This window comes from Papaver somniferum, chromosome 7 (assembly GCF_003573695.1).
Source record: "Papaver somniferum cultivar HN1 chromosome 7, ASM357369v1, whole genome shotgun sequence".
NCBI lineage: Eukaryota > Viridiplantae > Streptophyta > Magnoliopsida > Ranunculales > Papaveraceae > Papaver > Papaver somniferum.
The window spans coordinates 10,376,808-10,389,765 of record NC_039364.1 but is presented as its reverse complement, the minus strand read 5'-3'; positions in this window follow the sequence as shown (position 1 = coordinate 10,389,765).

Genomic DNA, 12,958 nt, shown 5'->3' with positions numbered 1-12,958 from the left:
CCTGGAACATAGGCAGGCTTGAACCTTCACCTAGCTCCATTAGGGACAGGGATTTAACATAGAATTACACTATTTGGCCAGGTCACAAGGTGGATTCATAACCTAGTTGTGTTGTTTCTCTGTTTTGTATCTGTAATTTTGCTCCCCTGCCATTGCCCTTGGCTTAGGCCTTGGTTTGCAACTATCTTGATTTATCACTACCACATTGCCACTACCATGCCATTGTTAATATGCACATGTAGATCACTGTTGTTTTATCATTGTATATATTGCCACATTGTATATAATGACACTATCTCCATTGCCATTGTCCATTTTTGCCTTGTTCTGCCTTGTTTTGCCTTGTTCTGCCCTGTTTTGCTTCCCTGCCCAGCCTGCATTACCCTACTGCTGCTGTTGTGCCTCTCTTCCTTTGCCTGTGCTGTCCACAGCACTAGTCCTCTCATGTCACTGCCCTGTAAATACCCTCTCATGTTGGCCTTGTACACACATTGTTTCACTTTGTTACTTCCTCACTGTCACTTTCTGTTTGCTCATTGTCTTTCTTTACCATTCTTGTTCACTGATCTCTTGTTACTGCCCACTTTGCTCTCAGCTCTGTCACTTCTCTTCTGCTTTAATCCCACTGTAAACTCTTAAGGTTAAAGACAAGCCCAGTCCACTGTGAACTCAAAGCCCAGAGCACTTGCAAAGGTCCAGAATCAAGTTTAGAGATCCAGGGCTCAGTTCATTACACTAAGCCCAAGCCCAAATTCAAAACCAAAGCCTAGTGCACTACAAAACCAACTGAGCCCAAGCTCAGTTCATTTCATTAAGACAACACCCCGATTCATTCCAAGAGTATTCAAAGGCCCAAAGCACAATCATAACCCATTGGTTACCAAAATCCATTGGTACCCAAAGCCCAACAATAGCAAATTTAGAGCCCAAATAGCTAGAAACTCCAAACACCCCCAGTCTCTGTGGATCGACCCGTACTTGCACGAGCTACAACTGACGACCGTGCACTTGCGGTATTACTATAGGCCCGCGTTTTCATTTCGCTTCAATTTTATACGCTTTCCCGGGCCCACCAAGTTTTTGGCGCCGTTGCCGGGGACTGGTGCTGTGTTTTTCTTGTAGTTTTCTTGGCTATTTTGCATTTCACTTCATCGCACTTGCATCTGCATCTGCTTCACTTCATTTGCTGTTGGACCTGCTGTTCTGAACCAGTTTTTCCTCTGCTGGGACGCCACCAAGGAAAAGAACCAAAGCCCAACTGGGTTTTTGCAACAATATCAGAGCAGCTGGGCTGTGCTTAAAAGGTAACCCATTTAAGAGAACCCGAATTGTGGGCTTCCAATTTTTAATTGTGGGCTTGTAATATTAAAGCCAATTTTTGGGCTTTTTATTTTCTGTTGGGTTTGTAATTAATTTTTGTGGGCTTGTTTGTTTAATTTGTGGGCTTGTATTTAATTTTTGTGAGCTTGTTTAATTTGGACTTGTATTTTGTATTCTGGGTTTTTAAACCCAGCTGAGCTTGTAACCGATCACGCTAGGTTAACTCGTTAGTGGGCCGAGTACCCAAATTCTAGGCCGGGATTTTGGACTCAGTTTCACCAAACGTTTTCAAACCAGCTGAGCCAAAGCAAACACAAAACCAATAGTGGGCTTGCTCCCATTCAAAAACCAAATTTTATTTTCTGTAAAAAAAAAAAAAAAAAAGTTTCCAAATGTCTCCCGCCAAAACCAAATGTCTCCCGACAAAACCAAATTTTTCCCAAAAAGTCCAATCCCATTAAAAACCAAAATTTGCTTGTAGATAATGTGTTAGTTAAATTTCCTTTTGTATATATTTTGTGCTCATCCATTGTGACTCCGAATATGTTGGAGTTTTGCCTTGGATAACGGAGTTTTAATTCTGCTTTCGCCGAAATCGGGTATTCTCTCTCCTTTTACTCTACTCAGCATGTCCCTTTCCATATGTTGCATTTTAATTCTTTCCATATTATGAAACATTGAGGACAATGTTTAGTTTAGGTTTGGGGGTATAGAGTAGATACCATGATAATATGCCATAATTGAAAACAAGAACTCCCTCTTTTTGAAAAAATTTAAAAAATTCCAAAAAAATTAAAAAAATGAAAAATCATAAAAATGGAGCTCATTTACCTTGAAATGTTGACTCTTGTGCAAATATGTAATTATTAGGAGTCTTAGTCTAGATATTTAGGCACCCTGATTCTAGCACAATTCACATAGTGATAAGAAATTTGCACGCGCACGATCTACCAATACATGTATAGCCTCGATCTTCAAGGTGTTTGATAGGAAGTCACGATTTCCAATCACTTTAGAATACTGAACGAAACTTGACTAGCTTGTTCTTTGGTTGGTTGGGATAGAAGGTGGAGGTTACATTAAGAAAGACAACCATCGAATTTAACTGGGTGCATCAAAAAGGGCTACCTCTTGCTAAGAGTCATGTAATTTTTTGTTTCCTTTTGTATTTGTATCAACTGTTTCCTTATCAAAAAAAAAAAAAAAAAAAAAAAAAAAACGATGTATATTCAGAAAAAAAAAAAAAAAAAAATCAGAAAAATACAAAAAATATCAAGTATTTATGAATTCCATCCTCTCTTGTTCCAAAAATAAAATAGTCAATGTAAATAAGAGTCATGTAAAGAGTCATTTTGTTGTTTCATTGTAATAAGCAAGGAGGGTGCAAGCCATTGATGTACAACGCGAGTAATTGTGAAATACCTCCAACTCATTCACAATTCTCGTAAAGTCCGGACAGCTAGCTAGATTTCGACCTTGGTTCTTAGCCTGAGAAACTATCTCTTGGTGATTAGTAGTCATAACTTCAGATCTTTCTTTACACATGTGTAGATACACTTTACACTCTTATCACATGTCTTTTTTTGTTATCAGTGCTAGGATTGTGCCTTGGATAGCTAGATTGACATCTCCATTTTGCTGTGAGCTTAAACTGACTTGCACATGTCACATTTGATGGAATCTGAGCTTATATTTTGACCTAGAACTTTGTAGGTACGTTCTAAGCAAACCTTCACGAGACTTAACTCGTCCACTAGGGACACTTAGTGGTTTAAAAGGCTTAGTGCATACGCTAAATGCATTCGAGAGACCATCGACAGTGGTATAATTAGGATTTCCTTAGTTTTGTTTTACTTGAGGACAAGTAAAATTCAGGTTTGGGGTATTCGATGAGTGCCAAATATTGTATATATTTATCCCTTTTTGTTGGAATTTTAACTCATCTTTTGTGCATTAATTCTACATTTTATCCCATATTATGTATTTTCCTTGTTTTCAAGAATAAATATTTTTCTTAATTAATTTTGCATTTTTAGGTACCAAATAAAGTCTGGATGATTTGCGGAGCAGAAAAGTAGTGAAAAGCCGGGAGGAATTACGCAAGGAAGCCGCAAAGAATGGAGCGCACGTTCAAAAAAGCTAGGAATGGGCTCAAGAAGGAAGAATTGTTCTTAAAGAAGATATGGGCTTGGCATATCCAAGGCCCAAAACCCTTACCCAAACCCATTTTCTATATCCATACCCGCCTCCATTCTCAGCCGTTAGATGGGACTACATCGAAATCCTACGGTCGCTCCTTCGTAGAGCATCAAAATCTGAAGTCTCTGCAAAACACCACAGCGCTTAAATTCCAAGCCTTCAGATTAGATTGTAGTTGAATCCAACGATCGCTTCTATGCCTGTGCATCAAAATTAGATACTCCCGATCTACACTACAGTACCTAACATCATCTAACACCGTTGACTTCGTTGTGTTTCAAAATCCAACGGTCGCAGCGATTCATCTCTCATCTCACCGTTAGATCTACCAACCATCTTCGCATCCCGCAGCTCAGAGTCGCTGGACATCGAATTGATGATCCCGCACAACACCCTAGTACCTAATATCTATACCCCAAAACAAACGATCCCTAAACCTAAATCCATCGATCTCTTCTCCTCCACCTCCTCCCTCACCGTCTGCAGAGAAAACCCATGTCCGCCATCACCACCATCACCCTGCCACTGCCATCGCCACCACCTACTCCATAGCCACCTAAACACCACCACCAAATCCACTATAATCATTCCCCCCATCTTCTAGCCATCTATCCTACCAATTTCTTTTCTTTTCTTTCTCAGAAAACCCTAGGAAAGAAATTGGTACAATAGCTAGGGCTAGAGAAGAAATAGAAGCATGGGAATGGAACAGAGGACCAAGGAGAAGAATGGGTCGAAGAAAAACTCGTCAAATCACATCAATTTGGGTAAGAATTTACCAAACCCTAGTTCTGTCAATTTGGGGGTTTTTACATAAATCCTAATTAGGTTGAGATAGAGCATGGAGAAGATAAAGTGGGTGATATAGGGTAGGTAATTGAACCTAACTGTGATTTTCTGTCACATTAAGTAGAACCCTAATGTCTACTGTTTTGGGAATTTTTGGGTGAAAAGGGTGTAAACCCTAATTATGTAATTGGGTATAAAAAGGGGACTGTGGTGTGTGTAATGAATCATGCCTGGATTAGCCAGTGTGTCACCCAAGAGCACTGGAATAGCCAGTGTCTCAAGGGTTAGTGTTTAATTTTCAACTATCTTTATGTTTATTCCATTACTCTTATTCAGTTTCAATTCAGTTGCTCTTATTCAGTTTCAATTCAGTTCATGTTTTTGTTTTATGTCTTCTGTGTTTGTTTATGTTCAGTTCATTGCTATGTTTAGTAAATGTTTTGTTTTTGTTGCTGTTATGTGAGCTCACATGTGTATGTGTATAGCTAGGCTGAGATGATGCCTTAAGTCACTGTTAGTGGTGGAATGCTAGGTTATAATTCATGTAAATTGAGTTGATTGAGTAATGGAGGAATTTAGTGCTCAACTGTGCTTGTGATTGATTGTGCTGTCAAAAGACAGTCAATGCTAGGAGAAAACAGTTGAGCAAGCTTCTTCTCCTTCCATTTCATTTTTGTATGCCCTGGAACATAGGCAGGCTTGAACCTTCACCTAGCTCCATTAGGGACAGGGATTTAACATAGAATTACACTATCTGGCCAGGTCACAAGGTGGATTCATAACCTAGTTGTGTTGTTTCTCTGTTTTGTATCTGTAATTTTGCTCCCCTGCCATTGCCCTTGGCTTAGGCCTTGGTTTGCAACTATCTTGATTTATCACTACCACATTGCCACTACCATGCCATTGTTAATATGCACATGTAGATCACTGTTGTTTTATCATTGTATATATTGCCACATTGTATATAATGACACTATCTCCATTTCCATTGTCCACTTTTGCCTTGTTTTGCCCTGTTTTGCCTTGTTCTGCCCTGTTTTGCTTCCCTGCCCAGCCTGCATTACCCTACTGCTGCTGTTGTGCCTCTCTTCCTTTGCATGTGCTGTCCACAGCACTAGTCCTCTCATGTCACTGCCCTGTAAATACCCTCTCATGTTGGCCTTGTACACACATTGTTTCACTTTGTTACTTCCTCACTGTCACTTTATGTTTGCTCACTGTCTTTCTTTACCATTCTTGTTCACTGATCTCTTGTTACTGCCCACTTTGCTCTCAGCTCTGTCACTTCTCTTCTGCTTTAATCCCACTGTAAACTCTTAAGGTTAAAGACAAGCCCAGTCCACTGTGAACTCAAAGCCCAGAGCACTTGCAAAGGTCCAGAATCAAGTTTAGAGATCCAGGGCTCAGTTCATTACACTAAGCCCAAGCCCAAATTCAAAACCAAAGCCTAGTGCACTACAAAACCTACTGAGCCCAAGCTCAGTTCATTTCATTAAGACAACACCCCAATTCATTCCAAGAGTATTCAAAGGCCCAAAGCACAATCATAACCCATTGGTTACCAAAATCCATTGGTACCCAAAGCCCAACAATAGCAAATTTAGAGCCCAAATAGCTAGAAACTCCAAACACCCCCAGTCTCTGTGGATCGAACCGTACTTGCACGAGCTACAACTGACGACCGTGCAAGTACGGGTGGGCCCGGGAAAGCGTATAAAATTGAAGCGAAATGAAAACGCGGGCCTATAGTAATACCGCAAGTGCACGGTCGTCAGTTGTAGCTCGTGCAAGTACGGGTCGATCCACATAGACTGGGGGTGTTTGGAGTTTCTAGCTATTTGGGCTCTAAATTTGCTATTGTTGGGTTTTGGGTACCAATGGATTTTGGTAACCAATGGGTTATGATTGTGCTTTGGGCCTTTGAATACTCTTGGAATGAATTGGGGTGTTGTCTTAATGAAATGAACTGAGCTTGGGCTCAGTTGGTTTTGTAGTGCACTAGGCTTTGGTTTTGAATTTGGGCTTGGGCTTAGTGTAATGAACTGAGCTCTGGATCTCTAAACTTGATTCTGGACCTTTGCAAGTGCTCTGGGCTTTGAGTTCACAGTGGACTGGGCTTGTCTTTAACCTTAAGAGTTTACAGTGGGATTAAAGCAGAAGAGAAGTGACAGAGCTGAGAGCAAAGTGGGCAGTAACAAGAGATCAGTGAACAAGAATGGTAAAGAAAGACAGTGAGCAAACAAAAAGTGACAGTGAGGAAGTAACAAAGTGAAACAATGTGTGTACAAGGCCAACATGAGAGGGTATTTACAGGGCAGTGACATGAGAGGACTAGTGTTGTGGACAGCACAGGCAAAGGAAGAGAGGCACAACAGCAGCAGTAGGGTAATGCAGGCTGGGCAGGGAAGCAAAACATGGCAGAACAAGGCAAAACAGGGCAGAACAAGGCAAAAGTGGACAATGGAAATGGAGATAGTGTCATTATATACAATGTGGCAATATATACAATGATAAAACAACAGTGATCTACATGTGCATATTAACAATGGCATGGTAGTGGCAATGTGGTAGTGATAAATCAAGATAGTTGTAAACCAAGGCCTAAGCCAAGGGCAATGGCAGGGGAGAAAAATTACAGATACAAAACAGAGAATCAACACAACTAGGTTATGAATCCACCTTGTGACCTATCCAGATAGTGTAATTCTATGTTAAAGCCATGTCCCTAATGGAGCTAGGTGAAGGTTCAAGCCTGCCTATGTTCCAGGGAATACAAAAATGGAATGGAAGGAGAAGAAGCTTGCTCTACTGTTTTCTCCTAGCATTGACTGTCTTTTGACAGCACAATCAATCACAAGCACAGTTGAGCACTAAATTCCTCCATTACTCAATCAACTCAATTTACATGAATTATAACCTAGCATTCCACCACTAACAGTGACTTAAGGAATCATCACAGCCTAGCTATACACATAAACATGTGATCTCACATAACAGCAACAAAAACAAAACATTTACTAAACATAGCAATGAACTGAACATAAACAAACACAGAAGACATAAAACAAAAACATGAACTGAATTGAAACTGAATAAGAGCAACTGAATTGAAACTGAATAAGAGTAATGGAATAAACATAAAGATAGTTGAAAATTAAACACTAACCCTTGAGACACTGGCTATTCCAGTGCTCTTGGGTGACACACTGGCTAATCCAGGCATGATTCATTACACACACCACAGTCCCCTTTTTATACCCAATTACATAATTAGGGTTTACACCCTTTTCACCCAAAAATTCCCAAAACAGTAGACATTAGGGTTCTACCTAATGTGACAGAAAATCACAGTTAGGTTCAATTACCTACCCTATATCACCCACTTTATCTTCTCCATGCTCTATCTCAACCTAATTAGGATTTATGTAAAAACCCCCAAATTGACAGAACTAGGGTTTGGTAAATTCTTACCCAAATTGATGTGATTTGACGAGTTTTTCTTCGACCCATTCTTCTCCTTGGTCCTCTGTTCCATTCCCATGCTTCTATTTCTTCTCTAGCCCTAGCTATTGTACCAATTTCTTTCCTAGGGTTTTCTGAGAAAGAAAAGAAAAGAAATTGGTAGGATAGATGGCTAGAAGATGGGGGGAATGATTATAGTGGAGTTGGTGGTGGTGTTTAGGTGGCTATGGAGTAGGTGGTGGCGATGGCAGTGGCAGGGTGATGGTGGTGATGGCGGACATGGGTTTTCTCTGCAGACGGTGAGGGAGGAGGTGGAGGAGAAGAGATAGATGGATTTAGGTTTAGGGATCGTTTGTTTTGGGGTATAGATATTAGGTACTAGGGTGTTGTGCGGGATCATCAATTCGATGTCCAGCGACTCTGAGCTGCGGGATGCGAAGATGGTTGGTAGATCTAACGGTGAGATGAGAGATGAATCGCTGCGACCGTTGGATTTTGAAACACAACGAAGTCAACGGTGTTAGATGATGTTAGGTACTGTAGTGTAGATCGGGAGTATCTAATTTTGATGCACAGGCATAGAAGCGATCGTTGGATTCAACTACAATCTAATCTGAAGGCTTGGAATTTAAGCGCTGTGATGTTTTGCAGAGACTTCAGATTTTGATGCTCTACGAAGGAGCGACCGTAGGATTTCGATGTAGTCCCATCTAACGGCTGAGAATGGAGGCGGGTATGGATATAGAAAATGGGTTTGGGTAAGGGTTTTGGGCCTTGGGTATGCCAAGCCCATATCTTCTTTAAGAACAATTCTTCCTTCTTGAGCCCATTCCTAGCTTTTTTGAACGTGCGCTCCATTCTTTGCGGCTTCCTTGCGTAATTCCTCCCGGCTTTTCACTACTTTTCTGCTCCGCAAATCATCCAGACTTTATTTGGTACCTAAAAATGCAAAATTAATTAAGAAAAATATTTATTCTTGAAAACAAGGAAAATACAGAATATGGGATAAAATATAGAATTAATGCACAAAAGATGAGTTAAAATGCCAACAAAAAGGGATAAATATATACAATATTTGGCACTCATCAGCGTTTATTTTCATAATTAGCATGATATACAACATGATTAAACTGAAAAGATAACATCGTCTTTAGTTGTGTAACTCTCGATTACACTAGTCAGATGTATGTGTAACTCATACTTACACTAGTCAAATGCATGTGTAACTCCAACTTACACTGATAGTTTTTTTCTCTGTCTTCCTCATTTCTTCTACATTAGGTATAAATATCTTTACAATTAATTAGATATTCAGTCACTGTTCTGTAACTATATTGTTGTACGTCTATAAAGATTCCACATTTCTTTGGTTAAATGGTACTTTAGTAGATCAATTTTCATTAAGTAGATCAACTTTCATGCATATAGTAATTATATAGGTTGTTGTTCAATTTATTCTTTTTTTTGTTTGAATTATATTTGTTAATTCACATGAGTTAGTGGTCTAAGATCTAAACATATGTGCAGGTACCCATTCTATGATTCCAAGGTATCTCCGATGAAACTATGTTATTTGAAGCGTGACAAGCTGGCCCTCTCTTATGAAAAAATGGCGTAAGCTGCAAATTGAAGGTAAGATATGCAGAACTTAACATTCTACTAGAGTTTGTGTGTGATTAAACCAGAGTAGTTACTTGTCACCTTGTATAATAACTCCAATTGAATTATTCAGGTTTCAGTTAATGATCGAGAATTTAGAGCAACTGTTCCTGAAACAATAAAAATGGTCGGCTTGTTTTTAATGACGATCGTGGCGATGAGTTAATGCCACTGAGAGCAAATCCAGATACCCTTGTCTCTGCCTATAAGTATGTAATGGAAATGGTTTGTTGAAGTAAGTGTAGGACTAACTAGTGGAACTACGTTAACCAGTTTAAGTCAATAGTGAAAGTAGTGTATGGAAAGCAGAATGAAATATCCACAATTGTATAATTTTGTAAGAACTATTAGCTTTTGAATTTTGTCGCCTTCATACTTTACGAGTATGCAAGATAATTGGGTATGTAGCTAATAGTTACACATGCCAATTAGATGTGTAAGTGCGAGTTACACATACAATTTTCATGTGTAACTGCTAGTTACATATGCTAATGATGCGTAGTTTAGTGTATTAGTTGCATATAGGCCATGGGTGTTGAAAGTTTGTCAGTACTTTCAGTAGATGTTATGCATGTGTATATCACAGGTAAATTCGGTAAGATGAGTATCACAAGTAAATTCGGTAAGCTGAGTACACAAGTCATACGTAGGTGTACCTAGCTAGATGTTACAATTGTGAATATCACAAGTAAATTCGGTAAGCTGAGTACACGAGTCATACGCAGGTGTAACTCCTAGTTACACATGATATATGCATGTGTAACTCCTCTTTACACTAAAATGAACAAACTTGCAACCAAAAAATTCCACATGCTAGGTATCCAAGTCATATGCATGTGTAAATGTCAATTACGCATGACGGATGCATGCTAAGATAGGTTATCATGTGTATTTTCTGTGATGTTTGTTCTATAATTTTGCCTTACAATTGTTCTATAATATTTATTTATTTTTGCTTTTTGTTCATCCAACCTAATCCATGGATGTTGATTTCGTTGCAGATATGCAAGCAATTTGGAGTGAAGAAGACAAGAAGGAAAGGCAAAGATTTAAACACTATAACAAAACACACGTTTAGTGACAAAATTTTATGTGACCAATAAAATTTAGTCTACAAATCTAGTGTTTAGGGAGGAATATTTTTTTGGTCACTATATATATTTTTTCGGCGACAAACAGTAAATTTAGTCTTTAAAGTTGTCACTGAAAATTTTTGTGACCAAATATAGTGACCAATCATGTCTCCGTCTCAAAACGTTTTTCTTGTGACCAAATATAGTGACCAATTTTGTCTCCGCCTTAAAATATTTCTTTGTGACCAATTATTTCGGTCACGGACTTGGTTTCTAGTGACAGAGGAAAATTATAGTCTCCAAACATGTTATTGCTAACAATCCGAGACTTTTTTCCCTGAACGTATCTTACACTGACAAAATTAGTTTGTTGCCGAAATAAATGCCCGTCAAATAAGGATTTTGCAGTTAGAACTATTAGTATCCAAACAAATTGTTGGATTGTTTCTGCTGACGGAGAAAAAATTGGTCTCCGAAAGAACTATTGCTGATAACGTGTAACTTTTGTCCTTATATCTATTTATGCAAACAAAAATTCATTCGTCATCTAAATGAATACGAAGCAAATCTAAAATTTTGCCGTTAAAACTTTGTAGTGGCGAGACAAATTATGGTCACCAAATCCGAATATTTAGTGACTGCTTGTGATTTTGTCTGCTCACTTCTAGGAATTGAAGTGTTGATGTTGCTTCAGAGTATGACTGGCATCCACAGGCATACGTGATGGATTTAACAAGGACACTCCTCACAGGCAGCACCTGAACCTGAATCACCGGAAGGTCCACCTAGATCTCAAACAATGTACTTGAACCTCAAGAATAACCCAATTTCCCTCCTATTATACTAATATCAATAGGGGATTATTAGGGCTGCACATACTCCGGTACGGACCGGTTCTTTTATGGAACCGGTGTCTGTACTTGGTGTTGGCCGGTACCTCATTTTGAGGACCGGTACCTGTACTTGTACCTGGTGTTGTACCTGTATCTCCGGTACCGGTCCGGTACAAGACCGGTACCGGTTTTTTTACCCGGAAAACGTTACAAATTAATACTAAGTTATACAACATTTTCATATGATCAATGTATCCAAAATAAGTTCAGGTTGCATACATACTTAAGTTCAACATTTCCATAACTTCAAAACAACAATCCAAAATAAGTTCAATTTTCTAAAAAGTAAAAAACAACATTTCCACAACCATAAGTCTGTCTACGGAAAGTCGACAAGAAATGAAATGCGATCATTGCAAGCGAAAATGGATGGCTGCAAAGCCTGCACTTGCAATTTGCAATCCTAGCCTGCATTCATTTCCATACATTACATAGTAGCAATGAGAATTTGATATAAAAATGAATCTAAAGTATGTTTCAACAAGTACAACAAGATAAAGAAAGTTGCCAACCTTCCATTTCTTAGCAAGGAGCCAATAATATGCATGGAGATCATGTTTCTAGCCTTTTAGCCAATAATTATGTTTCAGTGAGGGACAATAATATGCATGGACATCATGTTTCTAGCCTTTTAGCCAGTTATCACTATGCACCCTCACCAAAACTCGATTCAATCTCCTATTCCAACAACAGAATGACAGAAATACATCTAGCAGATCCCAATTTCAAGCATGCATTCATCAATTTCCACATCGGATTAATGAATTGGTAAGTAAGTAAATTAACAAGTAAGTAAATTTGCACAAGAAACAGTAGTCAGTAAAGAGTGTAAGCTAATAAATGGAAATCGGTGACAATTAAAAGTTGGAAAAAGCTAGCATTTCCACAAAACTGCAGAAATTGTTAAGCCCAAACTGATCATGCTCTTTAAAGCTTAAGCATCTACCTCACCATAAAAACTGCAGAAATTTGTTATTGTAAGTATGTTTCAAGAAGAAGAGAAACTTAGTGTGTCCCTTGTAGAAACCCATCATATATGTACTTTCAAATTACATCAAATTGCAGAAATTGCTGATCCTTCATTTATGAGAGTAAAATGAAATCCTATTGTAAAGCCAAGGAATAGCTAAACTGCATTGTGATCCATATCAATATGCACTGAACTCTTATTGCTTGTCTCTTTATATAAGAGTTGAGTAAAAATTGAGCTTACCACAAGCCATTGTGCAGTACTTGAGAACCCCAAAAATCTAATTCTTCCTTCTTCTCTGCTTTGGCCTTTGGACTAATCTTCTCAATATCTGAAGAAAAAAATACAAACGAACTTAGAACATAAAACTGAAATTAGAAAAGGAATTCTACTGAGAGACAATCAGACAAACCAAAACAAAATAAAAGGAAAAAATAAACCCTAAAAATATCAATACAACCAGATGTACAGTAACCCTAAAAAATCAATACAATCAAAACTCGGATCATAAAACTGAAATTAGAACCATACCCATGATTTGAACTTCATAAAATCAAAAAGTTTGCTAGAGATTATGTCAAAAAAATCAATAT